Source organism: Plecotus auritus, assembly GCF_963455305.1.
Source record: "Plecotus auritus genome assembly, chromosome: 6".
Classification (NCBI taxonomy): domain Eukaryota; kingdom Metazoa; phylum Chordata; class Mammalia; order Chiroptera; family Vespertilionidae; genus Plecotus; species Plecotus auritus.
This window is the reverse complement of record NC_137773.1, coordinates 9,556,706-9,573,012: the sequence shown is the minus strand read 5'-3', so window position 1 is coordinate 9,573,012 and position 16,307 is coordinate 9,556,706. Positions and strand designations below refer to the sequence as shown.

The 16,307-nt window shown below is 39.4% G+C and overlaps 1 protein-coding gene and 1 pseudogene across 4 annotated transcripts in view; one reads left to right on the top strand and one right to left on the bottom strand.

Moving 5' to 3' along the window:
- Positions 1-16,307, top strand: part of TENM2 (teneurin transmembrane protein 2) — a 1,211,371-nt gene that overhangs the window by 345,805 nt on the left and 849,259 nt on the right. The gene's annotated exons all lie outside the window — the stretch shown is intronic.
- LOC308250550 (TATA box-binding protein-associated factor RNA polymerase I subunit D-like) lies at positions 4,025-5,348 on the bottom strand (annotated as a pseudogene). The gene is made up of 2 exons: positions 5,122-5,348; positions 4,025-4,505 (listed from the first exon to the last, which is right to left on the bottom strand). The product of its transcript is annotated as a TATA box-binding protein-associated factor RNA polymerase I subunit D-like (transcript).

The following is a 16,307-nucleotide window of genomic DNA, read 5'->3' as shown; positions in this document are numbered from 1 at the left end:
TTATGCATCAGTTGTGTTTGGGGGCCACAAGCTTATGCCTGTGACAGAAAGAAAGTTGGTATTAAAGGGAGAGGACTTATTTACATTTTCTTTCAATTATTTATTTTTATTTGCTGAATATTTGAAGCTGCTTCTTTAGTAGGAGAATTAATAGTTGCCTTTGGGAGAAATAAGGTTTTTCAGTGGCCTTTACATTTCTTGCATTAACATTATTTTAAGTAATTGGCATAAACCCCAGTACTGGAAAGGAGCTAATAATCGTGATTTCTGTAAAAACTATATTTGGACAAACCCAAAGAAGATGAATCACAGATTCTCAACACAGGAGCAAATGTGATTTGGCAACCCACTGACCCTATAGAATTTTTTTTTTTTTTGAGAAGGAACTTTTTATTTCTTATCTCTGAATATAATCTGATTAGCTCTAATCATTTCATTCAGCTGAATAACACATAGGGAAAAACAAATAATCAGTAGAAGGAAAGAATGAGTTGTACCAAATATCTCATTCTTCAGTAAATTCTTCCAAAATAATGCTATAGTAAATGTAGTCAAGGGCATATTTTATGAAATTTTGGCAGAAGTGGAACAGAAAGACCTGGCCTAGTTGTCAAGGACTTCTGTCCAAGTCTATCCTTCCCTCCCTCCCTCCCTCTCTCCCTTCCTTCCTTTCTTCGTTTCTCCCTTCCATTCATCCATTTACATTTATTTATGCAAAACCTTCTATTTAGGTCCCCCCAAAATATATACACATACATTGAATAATCATAAATGTGGTGTCTATTAAAATACATTTTATTTTCAAAATTGAACTAGCAGCTGTTAAAGTGTGCACACATTTTGGGGGACACCCTGCATATACCCCTCAAAATACAGAAGTAAATAGACAAAATACTCCCTCATGGAGCTTAAATTCTGGTATCTAGCTCTCAAGCTTATGATGCTGCAGGATTACGGTGCATGGAAACACAGCTCTACACAAAAGACTATCCCAGCACCATTCAACCGTGTCCTCCACTCCCTTTGAGAAGAGAGGAAAGGTTGTCTCATTCCAAACTCTGGTAGCAGGCAAAGGGATTTCCCCCTCTGCTTTTTAAACTGGACCATGGACTCACTATTCAGGAATAACTTCATTATATTGTTCCGCTTAGTATTTGGGGAAGAATTGTTCAAATCATAGGGGAGGTGGTTCTTTGAAAGCCCCAGCTAACATGAAAAAAAAATAAAAAAAAAAAACAGGAAGATTTACAATCCGAAGCCAGACTTAATAATACATAACAAATTGCAGCTCTGTTTGGGATTCTCCCTAGGTACCGTTCCTAAGGATTCCAAGTGTTTAATTGAAATTTCTTTGGGGACAGCAGTCATCATTCACTTAGGCATTATATTTATATTTGTGTGCAGAGGAAGGAAGTCAAAGGGCTAATAGACTGGGTGAGCAGAATGGCTGCTTTTCAGCTGCAGGCCCTGAAGAGCCAGCAATTCTCGGAGGAGTGCTTATCCAGGAGACAGCTTGCTTCTGTTGTCCTCTGGGGACCAGGGGAGGAGAACAGAGATGTGACTGACAGCTGTTTCTTCCTAGACGGAGACAGAACTCCTGATCCCGGTGCTGCCTGTGTAATCAAACTGTTCTCAGTCTAGAGGATTAAAACACCTCGAGATGGGAAAGTGTTCTGGTCTAGATTTATTCTTAGAAAGGCTGTTCGTTTTACCCTGATGGTTAGCATAGAATAGTTTAGTCCCAGGGCACTTGTGCCTTCATGATTTCCAAACAAAAGTTAATGAGTAACTATTATTCAAGGCATATTTTAGCCATTAAATTCATGATAGAATCAAAAGAAAAGTCACAATGTTATAATAATTCTCCTTTCAATTTATGAAACACGAGTCATAGATTAGCTTTGAATAGTTTATTCCACAATTTATGTATCTTAAGAGTTAACACTGTTATTTTATTCTGTGCTGTTGTTTTATTCTAGGTTTTACAGGTGCAGTTTTTACCTACATACAGAGAAGTGATTACATATAACCACCTTAATTTTTAGCAGGTTTACTGAGGTATAATTTACACATCATAATATCCTCCAATTCCAAGTGTACAATTGCATAAGTTTGAGTAAATTAACAGAGGTGGACACTTATCACCACTATAATATTTTAGAACATTTCTATCATCCCAAGAGGATTTTTCATGCTCATTTGCTCATAGCTCCTGTCCCAGACACCTGGTTTAACGTTAAGGGTTATAATGAACATTATCATGGTCTATGCTTATCTCCCAAAGGGTCTAGGTTTCGTTTCCTTGGATGTGGACTCTAATCTGTATGTTGAATATTGTAGGTATTATCATCCTTATTTGATACGTGGGGACATTGGAACTTGGAGAAACTGGAGGATTGGGACTTTGTCTTGTGTGATTGCAAAGCCCCTGTGCACTGAGATACACAGTTACTCCTAGTCTGAAAGTGAGCTGGATCTTAATAGACGTTGGAGATTAATAAAAGATTATTCTTGCCCTAACCGGTTTGGCTCAGTGGATAGAGCATCGGCCTGCAGACTGAAGGGTCCCAGGTTCGATTCCAGTCAAGGGCATGTACCTTGGTTGCGGGCACATCCCCAGTAGGAGGTGTGCAGGAGGCAGCTGATCGATGTTTCTCTCCCATCGATGTTTCTAACTCTCTATCCCTCTTCCTTCCTCTCTGTAACAAATCAATAAAATGTATTAAAACAAAATAAAATAGAAGATTATTCTTATGTGTATATATAGCATTTCACTTTTCTAATTTCTCAATTATCTTATTATTAGAATATACATAATTTGTGCACATGGACATGGATGGGCAAAAGTAACTTTACAGTTTTGAGTATGCAAATCACAGTTTATTATTGCATTATTTATTCATTAATTACTGCATTATTGTATAATTATCATATTTTATTAACTGTAAGACGACTTTTGCACACCCCTGTATGTGTATGTCTACGTATATACATAGCATGTCTCTGTTTATTTTGGGTTGTGTTAGGGTTTGATGGCTAGTAAAAAATATGTTATCATTACTTTTCTCATATGTATGAGAACATCTCAAAAAGATTTTTTCATTGAAAGATAAAATTGCTAATATTGAAATACAATATTATAATATTACATGTGGACCAGTTAATTCATTATGTTAAAATTTTTATTTGGAGATATTTGTGTTAGAGTTTTCTACTTTCAAATTATAGTAACAATAATCAGAAATCTAACAGACGACATATCAGAATGGTGCTAAATTTTATTAATTTGGACCAGTAAGAATTTTAATAAAAACTCAGACACCCACTCATGTCATTGAAACAGAAATTAATGTATGATGGTAAAAACTTCTTTGGAGTTGTCAAAATCTGAGTTCCTGCTCTTTTTTCCCTCCATCCCTTCCTCCCTCCTTCCCTCCCTCTCTCTCTCTCTTTGACTTTCTACAAAAGGTATAAAGTTTTTTGTTTTGTTTTTAATATATATACTAGAGGCCCGGTGCACAAAATTCGTGCACGGGTAGGGTCCCTAGGCCTGGCCAGCGATCAGGGCTGATTGGGGCCTTCCAGCTGCCGGCAGGGCCTTCCTTCTGCGCTGCCCCCTGGTGGTCAGCGCACATCATAGTGAGTGCTCAAAATTGGGAACTCCCAAGGGGACACTTTGCATATTAGCAATAGATAGATAGATAGATATTATGTGTGACAATTATTTAAAGTTAATAAATTTTTATTTAAGGAATTTCACATGTTCTTCCACTGCCTTAGTTCCTCCTGAGTTTGAGGCTTAATCCCTTTTAAAAAGAATGTTTGCTCAATCCAGTGGTCATGTCAATAAGTCCTATAATCAATGGGACCCGGTTTTTCAAGTAATTCACTTTGGGGCCACTGTTAGGGTCCGAGTAGATGGATCTGCCTGATCTCTCAAGTTCAGACACCCTCTAAACATGAGTGAGTTCAAATCACAGTCATTCCTAAGGCATCACCCCTTAGAACAGTCCAGATCTTCAGGCTATCCAAATACCTGCAAATCCAGACACTGTGTTCTCAAAATAAAACCCATGACATTCACATGTGTTACAGATTCAAGATTTGTTGCAACCTCATCCTCTCTGCTGACTCTTCAGTGGGAGAGATAGATCCACTGTCATCCGTGTTTATATCTATGACTGTCAGGGTCTTTTTCTTCTAAATCTTCACTAGCATTCATCTGTTTTGAGGATCCTTTGAGGTGGTATTCATACTTCAGTTTTTCAAGATAGTTGAAAAATCCTCTTGCCACTGTTGGCTTGAAGGTTAAACTTTTTCTCCAAAGTAATGGTTTTCTTCCAGTCTCTGATTCTAAAAGAGGAAGTGAGGTCTCTTATCTTTAAATTGTTTCTTATTTATTTGTGGTCTGGTGTTTTTCCTTCCTTTTGTTCTTCCCTTGGTCTTCCTGTTGGCTTATATTTCTTCTTTTTACATTTCTTTTTGTTGAAACTTTCAAAAATAGCCTTTATTTTTATTTATTTTAATATGTATATTTTATTGTTGACAGTGTTACAGATGCCCCCCATTGGCCCCCTCTTTGCCCCCTCCACCCAGACCCTGCTTCACCCCAGGCTTTCACCACACTACTAACTGTGTCCATGGGCTATGCATATATGTCTATAAGATTTTTGCTGTGGTTTTGGTTTGCACCCCTGGAACATTTTTTTTTTTTTTTTTATTGTTGAAAGTATTACAGATGTTCCCTTTGTTTGTTTGTTTGTTTGTTTCCCCTCCCCCCATTTCTCACCCGCCCCCCTCCTAGGCATTCACCACTCTATTGTCTACATTCATATATGCGTATAAGTTTCCCAGTCAATCACTTCCCACACACCCCTGCCCCCTGCCTTCCCTCTGAAATTTGTCAGTCTATCTCATGCTTCTATGTCTCTGGGTCTATTATGTTCATCAGTTTATTTTGTCCATTTGATTCCACATATGAGTGACATCATGTGATACTTGTCTTTCTCTGACTGGCTTATTTCACTTAGCATGATACTCTCCAGGTCCCTCCATGCTGTTTCAAATGGTAAGAGTTCTTTCTTTTTACAGCTGCATAGTGTTTCATTGTGTAAACATAGTTTTTAAAGTCAGTGGTCTTGGTTCTAAAGATGAGTCACTGGATGAATCTCTTGCTCGAGCACTTTCAAGTGAACTGACACATATTCTAATAGGATTTCTTTGCCTCCATTTAGGTGATTAGGAACACATTGAGTTTTAAATAAGCTCCTACCCGAGGAAGAGATATCAGTTCGATTTTCAATATCTATAGCTGAATCAGATGCTGTTATGTAGTCCAGATAATCCATTTCTGATTCGTATTCTCCAAGTCCCTCTCAAAATTGTTATTCATCACTTGTTCCTTCCTTTCACCAATTTCCACCCAACTCGCCAGATGGATTGCACCAACAAGCTCTTGCTCAGTATAGGCCTCGGCTGTATACTGGCTACCTGCAATCCATCCTAGAAGGTCATCCAGGAACCCCTTGACTTCAGCACTCCCAGGCGACAACTGCCTGCCTCTGCGATTGTGCAGAAGAAAAGACCAATTCTTGCTTTTCTATTTACCATTTTGTTGTCCCTTAGCGGGTCATGTAATTTCCCCTTCTCCTGTGTCATTTCATACAAAGCAGGTCTGACTAAATGGCAATTATTGGCTTAAGAAAGTTCTCAGCAGGAAGTCATTGTTGTCTTTTGGATCAAATAGTTGTGTAACTTACCTATAAAACACAGCTTCAAACATTTCCATATGGACTCCATTATTTGGGATAAATCTAACTGATGGAACAAGGGAACGTACATGAAGGATCATTAACCAAAATCAATTCCTCATTCCTGTGATGTCAGAAATCACTAATTCTGATGACCAAGTTCATGTTCTTCTTGGGTCAGTTAGGTATTGGGAGAATTGGTGGTGAATAACTTGGTTTCTTCACTTGAGAATGTAGTCTGAATTATCTGTTTTCAAAAGTTTTCTGGCTCCCAATCGTTGTGTAAGTAAAATGGCAGAACAGCTCTGGCAGAAGGGCTTTGGGAGGGCCAGGTCCTTCTCACTCCAGCAGGCGCTCAGCATAATCCCCAGGGGTCATGGGTGGACACTGGAGGAGATGATTGCAGGATCCTTCCTCTGTCAGCATCCCCTGATTTAAGGTTCTTATTCTCTCCATTCTCTTTTATTAAGAAAGGCTTATTTAAATGATCAGTATAGAAAGTCTGGATCAGAGACTAAAGACTCGCAGCCCAAAGACCTATTTTATTTGGACTGCACCTTTTTGGAATTACACGTTTTGGGCCACCATTTACAAATCAGTAAAAAAATATAGAATTCACATTTTTCTAGAAAAAGGGCAAGATCCGGCAACATTAATTCCACCTCCTTGAGTGGCAGAAATCTACTGGTTCTGAAGACGAGACTCTCTTCCCTTTATCTTTTTCTTTTTTTTTTTTAAATGTATTTTTATTGATTTCATAGAGGAAGGGAGAGGGAGAGAGAAAGAGAAACATGAGTGATGAGAGAGAATCACTGATCGGCTGCCTCCTGCACCACCCCCACTGAGGATCCAGCCCTCCACCCGGGCATGTTCCCTGACCAGGAATTGAACTGTGACCTCCTGTTCACAGGTCCATGCTCAAGCATTGACCCATGTCAACCAGCTCTTCCCATTTTCTCCAGGCCCCCTCCACTCCTTACTGCCCTTTACACTGGCTGACTTAGCTCTTTGTGGTAACTGCTTAGCTTCTGTAAATCATTTAAATTTACAGAATATGATCTCATGGAAAACTGTGTGACTCCTTCGAAATTTTTATATTTTTCAGGCAAGCAGATAATTATCAAAAACTTATGAGCACGAATAAATTGAATCTCCATGCTCAATTGTTCTACTTTTTAATAGAAGGTTCTACTGTATGGTCCTCCGTTTTGGCAAGACATTTATTTATTCAATGAATTTTCCACAATAATTATTCCCCATTGCCTGTGTGACTCCTATAGCCTTTTGGCTTTCAGGGTTTTAGGCTTCTGTTCTGAGTTAATTTAAGTAGTGATTTTCTCTTGTCAGACAAAGGTTCTACATAGCAACAATATATATGACAAAAGATATAAAGGCACTTTTTAAAAAATCGCAAATCTTTTTCTTAGAGTTGTAGCTAATAACGGCTTTCAGAGGATGTGTAGTGAAACTTTGACATATGTCATGGTTGTCAAAGTCAGCATTAACACAAAATAATAAGTTATTTAATATAGGATTCAACTTTATTATTTTTTCAAGTAAGCTGTCTATCACCAAGTTCTGAAGTGGATTTCTTTAAAGTCTCCCTGTCTCCAGAGAAAAGTGGGGGAAAGGCAGCGTGTCCCTGGACAGGATCTATGACTCATTATGTCAATCAAACCCCACTTCAGAAGGGAATAAAGAGATTTGTATCTCAAAGCTGCGCATAACAACTCCTCGGCTTTTCATTTCATATTTATGAGCGGGTTTACTTTGAAGTGTTTATCAGCCAATGCGCAGAAACATGAGGGAGCCTTGCCTGAAACCACACTCCGGCGTCTAATCTGCGATGCGTGCTGAGCAGCCCGGCTCACCAACGCATGCTGTGCGAAAATAAATACCTAAATAAACTTTTTGTTATTGAAGGTCTTGGAGCCATGTCTTTATAAGAACTATAAAAAAAGAATAAATGATGCTGAACATTTTGAAATGGGTGTAACACAGCCAACCTGGCTCCGTGATGTGTGAAAATAAGGGAGGGGCAGATGATTTCCTGCTTGAAATAAAACCAAGTAAAATGCAGAAAAATTAAAATACACAAATATTTACATGTACTTCTCATATGGTCTAAGTCCTTGGGTCTGAGTGACCATACAATGGCAGTGACTAGTACTAAAGTGTTTCTTAAAAAGAAAAAAAAATTTTAAGCTGTAGTTCTTAGAATGGTTGGAGAGATGTCGAAAGTACTAAGTAGAAAGCTGTTTTGCATTTTTATCTGGATTTTTAAATATATAAAAACAAGTAGAAGGAAAGTCAGGGAAGATGAAGAAGGGGGATATATAAAGTATACATTCTTTATGAATAAAACTGCTATATTTTTTGCATGTTTAATGGACCTGTGTATCTTTGTTTAATTAATTCCACAAATGTTTATTGAGCAGCTACTACACTAGGTCCTGGCTTTACAATGGTAAGGTCAGTCAGAGTTGCTGAGGAGGACCTGATGTGTTAGGGGAGGCTGAGAAGTCAAAGTCATTGTCAAGCTCACATATTGTTACTTCCTTGACCCAGGGATGCTCAGTTCTCTACTTCTTTATGTTAGATTCCATATGCATATGCTCCTTTATTTATAGCAAAAAGGGTGTTTAAAGAAATAAGCCTAGCCTGGCCAGTGTGGCTCAGTGGTTGAGCATCAACCCAGGAGGTCACAGTTGAATTCCAGGTCAGGGCACATGCCCGGGTTTCAGGCTCAATCCGCAGTAGGGGGTGTGCAGGAGGCAGCTAATCGATGATGTTGATTGTCTCTCATCATTGATTCTCCCTCTTCTTCTCCCTTCCTCTCTGAAATCAATAAACGTATATTTTGAAAAAAGAAAACAGAAAGAAAAAAGCCTTATTCACTTTGACAGTCTACCAAATGTTTCATTTATTTGAAAAGTTGGGAAAAAAAGAAAATCTAGGAGTCCATAAACCATCCTCTTAGAAAAGAGTTACTTTCTTCTTTTGCCCTTTTTCTACAGATTTTCCAAAGAGTGTCCCACCACCCTGCCCACCTTCATGTATCCCAGTTAGGAAAAGTGGCTTTGAGGCCTAGTCTCTCATGAGAAATCTACAAATATAAAAGGCTAATGTGCTAATTGTCCGACAGTTCAACTTTTGACAGTTCTACCGGTAGCTATGATGTGCACTGTCCACCAGGGGACGGATGCTCAATGCTCAGGCATGGAAACATGGAACAAACTGATGAATCTCAAAGGGAAGGGGACAAGGGGAAGGGCAGGAAGAGGTTAACCAAGGATGTTATATGCATATTAGAGGCCTGGTGCAGGGATTCGTACACTGGTGGGGTCCCTCGGCCTGGCCTGTGCCCTCTTGCAATCTGGGACCCCTTGGGGGATGTTGGATTGCCAGTTTTGGCCCGATCCCTGCAGGCCAGGCTGAGGGACCCCACCAGTGCACAAATCTGTGCACCGGGCCTCTAGTACTATATAATCACAGTAGCTTAAAAGGGAAAATCTTTAGACTTAACTAGAAAGTATGGCATGTGAGATACCACAAGAACTTTGGAGCCAAAAAGGCAAATGCATGAAGCCTATTCCACCTGCACTTTTTGTGGTCTTAGGGATGTTATTTATTCCTTTTGAGCCTATGCCTTCTTCCTACTTTTGTTCTGAAGATTATATGAGCATTTGCATAAAGTGTTTGTGACTTAGTCTTGGCACATACTATACAAACAATAAATATTTAGCCATAAATGCAGGTTAAATGAATGGCTAAAGGATTCCAGCTCTTCTTGATCCCATGTTTTAATTTTTAAAATAAACTGAGGACTCAGAGAATGAGGAGCTTACCCAAGTTCATGTTTGCCACCCATAGTCGGGTTTTCTAGAGAAAAAAGAAATATAATTACTTTCCCCCTACATCCTTCTTCCCACCCACCAATGTAAATGTGGAGGGAAATAAATCCATCAGGAATAAGATATGATATCATGATTGTATATTTATGTGTTGATCTCACTTGCAATCACCAGTAGCAGGACACAGTTTTCCCATCTCTGTATCCTGGTCAGTTCTCAGCACACCTTTTTGTCCTTTTGTAGAACTGAGTTGATTAATCAGTTGTAGACATGAAGGGTGGGTGCCCTTGGGTGTGTGTGAGCCCTACGATGGCAGAGATTCTTGGGAAGACTAAAGTACAAAGGAGCATAAAACCTGCCAGGTAGGCAGGCATGTCAAGCATAACAGCCTTTGCGGGGTGTGTTCCTGTTAAGGCTGATGGATAGGTTTTCTGAAAGGACTATTTTGATTTCCTTATCCGAATGGAGATTGAGCACATGGCACACGAGAGAGTGATTTGGACCCAACTCTAAGAGAGAAGAAATTGAAGCAAGAAATAAGTGTTTGAAATCATCTTCTATTGCTGATCCCTAAATAACTTGAATTAATGAGGCCCCACACCCCTTGTGACATGGGCACAGGGGACTTATGGCAGCGAAGCTGCAATTTCCCCGGTGGCTCTTTCACAGGCTAGGGGAGTGCATACAGATTCAGTGCCCCCCTTGAAAGCAAAGCTCCGCTAACAAGGGAAAGGTTGTCTCAGGTGAAGCCTCACCATGTGCCAGGTGGTACAGGTGATTCCCACAGAGCAAAGAGAAGAGTCTCAACAGAAGACAACTAAGTGTCCTGTTGGCTTTCATTGCCTGTCATTCTAGAAAAGCCGTAGTTTTCCTGGTGAAAGTTGGTGTGTGTTTTTTTTTTTTTAATTTTTAATTTTAATTGTTTTTATTGATTTCAGAGAGAAAGGGAGAGAGAGATAAAACATCAATGATGAGAGAGAATCATTGATTGGCTGCCTCCTGCATGCTCCCTACTGGTGATTGAGCTATGTGCCCTAACCGGGAATCAAACCCTGACCTCCTGGTTCATAGGTCAATGCTCAATCACTGAGCCATGCCAGCCAGGCAAAAGTTGGCCTTTTATGAAGAGAGCAATCTGCCAGCAATGACCCTTGATTAAAAAAAAAAGAAGAAAAAAGACAAAGAAATGCACCTCACTTCTTCTCAGCTCTGTCAGAGGCATGTTTTGTGATTTAGTCTTGGCACATACTATACAAACAATAAATATTTAGCCATAAATGCAGGTTAAATGAATGGCTGAAGGATTCCAGTTCTTCTTGATCCCATGTTTTAATTTTTAAAATAAACTGAGGACTCAGAGAATGAAGGAGCTTACCTAAGTTCATGTTTGTCACCCATAGTCGGGTTTTCTAGAGAAAAAAGAAATATAATTACTTTCCCCCTACATCTGTCTTCCCACCCACCAATGTAAGTGCAGTGGGAAATAAATCCATCAGGAATAAGATATGATATCATGATTGTATATTTATGTGTTGATCTCACTTGAAACCTCCATTTCTCTGCTACAAGGGGAAGGTAATTCTTACACTTTCCAAAGATGATATTAACTCCTAAAACAGTTTGCTTTGAAAATCTTCATTGAGCGTGCTCTCTGGATACCAAATAGAAGGGATAGAGAGTAGAGTCGGGTCACTGGATTCTGAGAAAGATTTTGGGGAAATGAGAAAGGCCCAAGGAATTGGTCTGTGATGACTAAACATTTGTTCCACTAATGAGAGGAGGCAGGTGACATTAGTGCTGGGCAGCCTTTGCCAGAACACCTGGAGACAGAAACCAGGCCCTGTTCCTACACCTCTCAAACAGCCAGGTGGCCGGAGCATTGGGTGTTGATGTAGGGAAGATGTCCTCTCGGCATTGCAGGCTGACAGCACTGTTAGAGCACGATCCGAATCTCTTATTAAAAGCCCGTGAGGAGGGTGGTGGGTAGATTCCTTGTAACTGTGGCCTTCCATCAGGTAGGGGTTGCATGGAGGAAGCAGAGCTGCACTGGCCAGCCACGCTTGCCTTGGTCTTCCCCTCCTCCCTAAAAAACATTCAAAATGATATTTTATAACTGTAAAGACAAATTTATTACAGTATAAATTAAAACATTTTCTATAAACAAAAAGTTTAGGTTTTTTTTCCTGGTTTTAAAACAAATTACACCATTTTCATAAGCCCCTAAAAGCATTACGGGCCCTAGTGACTATGTCTATTATGCTTACTGGATAAGGTGGCCCTGGTCCTATTGAAACGGACATTTTTTGTTGTTTTTCCATTCATTCATGAATCTAAAAATGTGAATTTCAGCCCTGGTCTGTTTTCCTCAGTGGTTAAAGCATCAGCCCTTCGTCCAAAGGGTCTTGGGTTTGATTGCTGGTCAAGGGCATGTGCCTGGGTTACAGGTTCAATCCCATTTGGGGCACGTGCAGGAGGCAACCAGTGGATGTGTCTCTCTCACATCAATGTTTCTCTCCCTTTTTCTCTCTCCCCCTTCTCCCTCCCTTTCACTCTCTCTCTAAAGATCAATGGAAAAAATATCCTTGGGTTAGTATTTAAAAAAACAAACAAATTGAATTTCAGTGTTTTGAGATAAAGACCTCGTGTCTTAAAGATGGTACCTCCATCTGATGAAAAGTACAACTCTTCACATACTGTTTAATTTCTGTGGGTTCATAATTCATAGTTACAATTTACACTTAATGTGGTCCACGTATAACATCGCCCTAATTGCTCTCTTCCCACCCCCAACATAACAGACATGCTTTTTGAAGAACAAAGTCTTTACACTGCATTTAATATTGTCTCATTTCTGAAAACTGAATCTAGTCACCATAATTTAATTTTTTCCATGTGAATCAAGGCAGCCCTAGTGAATGATGAATGAGTTCAGTGTTAACGTGTGCATTGTAATACATTTGTTCCCAGAAGTTTTTGAAGTTTATTAAATTTCAAGTGGTTCCTTAATTCCGCTTGCAATTGTACTAAACTGTCTGGTCTATGCATTGCCTCACTCTTCTAGCTGTCAGCTTCGTTCCCTCTCCTCTCCCCCAAATCTATATTGCACCTCCTCCCCATCCTTGATCAGAGGCAAACTCCAAAATCAGTTCGCCCCTACTGCACCCACATGCTTTGCATTCCTGCCTATTACGGGCTTGGATAATTTATCTGTACAGCCTCATGAGCATGTATGTCATTGTACCTATTTTATAGATGAGGAGACAGAAGACTCAGGGGTGTCCATTAACTTGCACAAGATCAAACTTTACCTAGTGAAGTAGGGATTCACACTCTGAGTCACTTGCTCCTGAGGTATTTTTAACCACAGGGATAAAGGGTGTTTCTCCTAGGCAGAAAAGAGCAAACATTTTCTGGCAGCATATTCAGCATGTAATGATTTGGTTGCATTTACTTAAAAAAAAAAAAGATTTTTTAAAATAGCAATTTAAGGTTCATGGCAAAATTGAGTGAAAGGTACAGATATTTCCCATCTCCCCATCTCCCCCATATGCACAGCCTGCCCTGTTATCAGCATTCCCCACTGCAGTGATAAACATTTGTTACAGCTGATGAGCCTACACTGACACATCATCATCACCCGAAGTCCATAAGGGGCATTAGGGTTCATTCCTGGTGTACGTTCTGTGGGTTTAGACAAATGTATAACGACGTGTATCCATCATTATAATATCATAGAGAGTATTTTCACTGCCCTAAAAATCCTCTGTGCTGCCTAGTCCTCTCCCCCTGCGCGACCCCTGTGAGCCACTGACCTCTTCACTGTCCCCACAGTGTTGCCTTTTCCAGGATGTCATGTAGTTGGAATCCTGCATACACAGCCTTTTCAGGTTGGCTTCTTGCACTTAGGAATATGCACTTAAGGTTCCTCCAGGTCTTTTCATGGTTTCATAGCTCATTTCTTTTTAATGCTAAACAATATTCCATTGTCTAGATGAACCACAGTTTAGTAATTCATTGGTTGCATTTACTTTTGTTTCATAACGTTAACCCTGATTGACTGGGACTTAAAGAGGCATGCAAGCAAAGGCGTTTCTTTGTAGTCTAATTCAAAATATAATCATGAACATCCTAAATGTCACGACTCAATAAGAAAATTATGATATTGTAAATATTTTAAGGTATGAAATAGAGATGGTCTGGTCCAAGGCTTCGATTTTTAAATTGTTTTAAATTTTAGAAAAGAGCTTTACATCACAGAAAAGTACAGTAAATGAAGTACATAATACTCATCACTTGTAATTACCATGTGTTATTATTTTGTTACGTTTATTTCAGACCCCTTCTCCCCCATTGCATTCTTCCCTCTGCATCTCCAGAATGAACTGCTGTTAAGAATTTGGTGCATATATTTCCAGGTCAAATTTATCCTATTAGTGTATGTGTCTCTATAAACAACATACAGCACTCATTATATTTTTCCTATTGTGCTTTAGTAACTGACCTTTGGATTTTGAAATCTATCTCTATTAAAACTAAGACTTCTTTTTGAAAATTCTTTACTCATGAAATTGTCATTTTGTGGCAAAACGTGGTCAGTGTTAGAGGTTTGTAGAGCCTGTGGGTTTCTCAGGAGACTTATTCCTTCCAAAATAAGCAGTGTAGCAACTAAATTACTTAACACATCTAACTTTGGTGACAGTTTTATAGGGACGGTATGCAGACCTTTTTTTAAAAAGTCATCAGTTGATGCCTGTGGATATGCCAAAATTCTCGTAAAGCTGTTGACTCCATTGCAGGTGAACACATCCATCACGTGGTGAAAGTAATGCTTGTAAGGCCCTTTGGTTGATGGCTGTAACCACACTGGGAATGATGTAGCTCAGTGAGGAGGTTGTCTCTAGTATTGCTGAAACTGACCAGCTACAGTGGCACTCACACCATGAGCATAATAAGAGTGCTGATGCTGGAGTCTTTCAGCTGTGATGACATGGGACTCTCTTACCCCACTGTGCAAGCTTCTGTATTCTGTTCCTGAACTTCTTTTTGACATTGAATTTATGTGACAACAACTCTCTGTAAGTCAACAGCTGCCAGATGCTAAATGTAATTAAGGCTTTACATGTATTTGTAACCTAGGACATGTGTTAGGAACACAGGAAGCACGGTGGGAGAGGAAGAAAAGGGAAACTCTTGACTCAGTTTCAGTTATCCTCTCCCTATTACACGGATGCTAACAGGCACTAAGAAACTATGGTCTAGCCGAAACCGGTTTGGCTCAGTGGATAGAGCATCAGCCTGCGGACTGAAAGGTCCCGGGTTCGATTCCGGTCAAGGGCATGTACCTTGGTTGCGGGCACATCCTCAGTAGGAGGTGTGCAGGAGGCAGCTGATCGATGTTTCTCTCTCATCGATGTTTCTAGCTCTCTATCCCTCTCCCTTCCTCTCTGTGAAATATCAATAAAATATATTAAAAAAAAAAAAAAGAAACTATGGTCTGCAAGCTCAATGGTTGGATGCTTTGCATGGTTTTAGACAAGTACCTAAACCCTAACAGTGATTGGTGGATGGCGGAGGAGTTGATATAATGAATCAATTGATTTACAAATAAGAGTGTATCATTAATATTTCTCCCTAAATATGTTTGGTTACAATGTAGACGCTGATTAGTTGCTAAAGCAAAAATATCAGCTATACATTCATTCACCTGATGATGGACTGTGATCTATCTCACTAGTTGTCAGTCTGTGGGTGAGTTAATTAACTGCTGAGATCTAGAATAATCCTTCCATGATAGGAGAGTCAAAATGTTTTCCAAACATCAAGCATATGATAGAGACAGGGACTTCCATGAGTGCTAAGAATGCCAATGGCATGTGCCTCTGTCAAAATTTCAGTTAAATTCGGTAGCTTCTCTACTCACATATCAAACATTCCCTGTATTCCTTTGGGAAGGTAGGTTATTACATCACTTAATGGAATAAACATTAAATATATGCAGCTTAACTGGAAAAAAGATTTCATTTGTTGTAGAAAAATTTATATAGTTGTAGAAAAATTTGAAAATGGAAGCATGCCCATCATTTTGTAGTTTTATACTTAATAGTAACATAGTAATAGTAGTAATATATATATATATATATACATATATATATATATGTATATATATATATATATATAAAAGCCTAAGCAATTGTCCGACAGTTCGATTGTCCGACCGGTAGCTATCAGATGCACTGACCACCAGGGGGAAGATGCTGAACGCAGGACCTGCTGAGCTGCCGTGACTTGGCAGCTGCGGTTCTCGGGTGATGCACCTGGAACCAGAGAGGAGGGAGCCCAATTCCGGGGTCACCCAAGAACTGCCCTCTCGCAATCCAGGACCCCTTGGGGTATGTCAGAGAGCCAGTTTCAGCCCGATCCCCACAGGTCAGGCCGAGGGACCCCACTGGTGCACTGTGCCCCAGGCTTCTAGTAATAATAATAATAGCTAATATTTATTGCCTTCTTACTTTGTTGTGGAATGCTCTACATATATATTATATACAGTATATATATATATATATATATATATATATATATTATATTATATATGTATATACACACAATTACTATATAAGGCGAGTAGTTCTCACAGTAAGTAAATCTCTAAGCAACTAAAACAAAATAAAATAAGAACTAAAAATGAGCTAAAGACAATAATCTA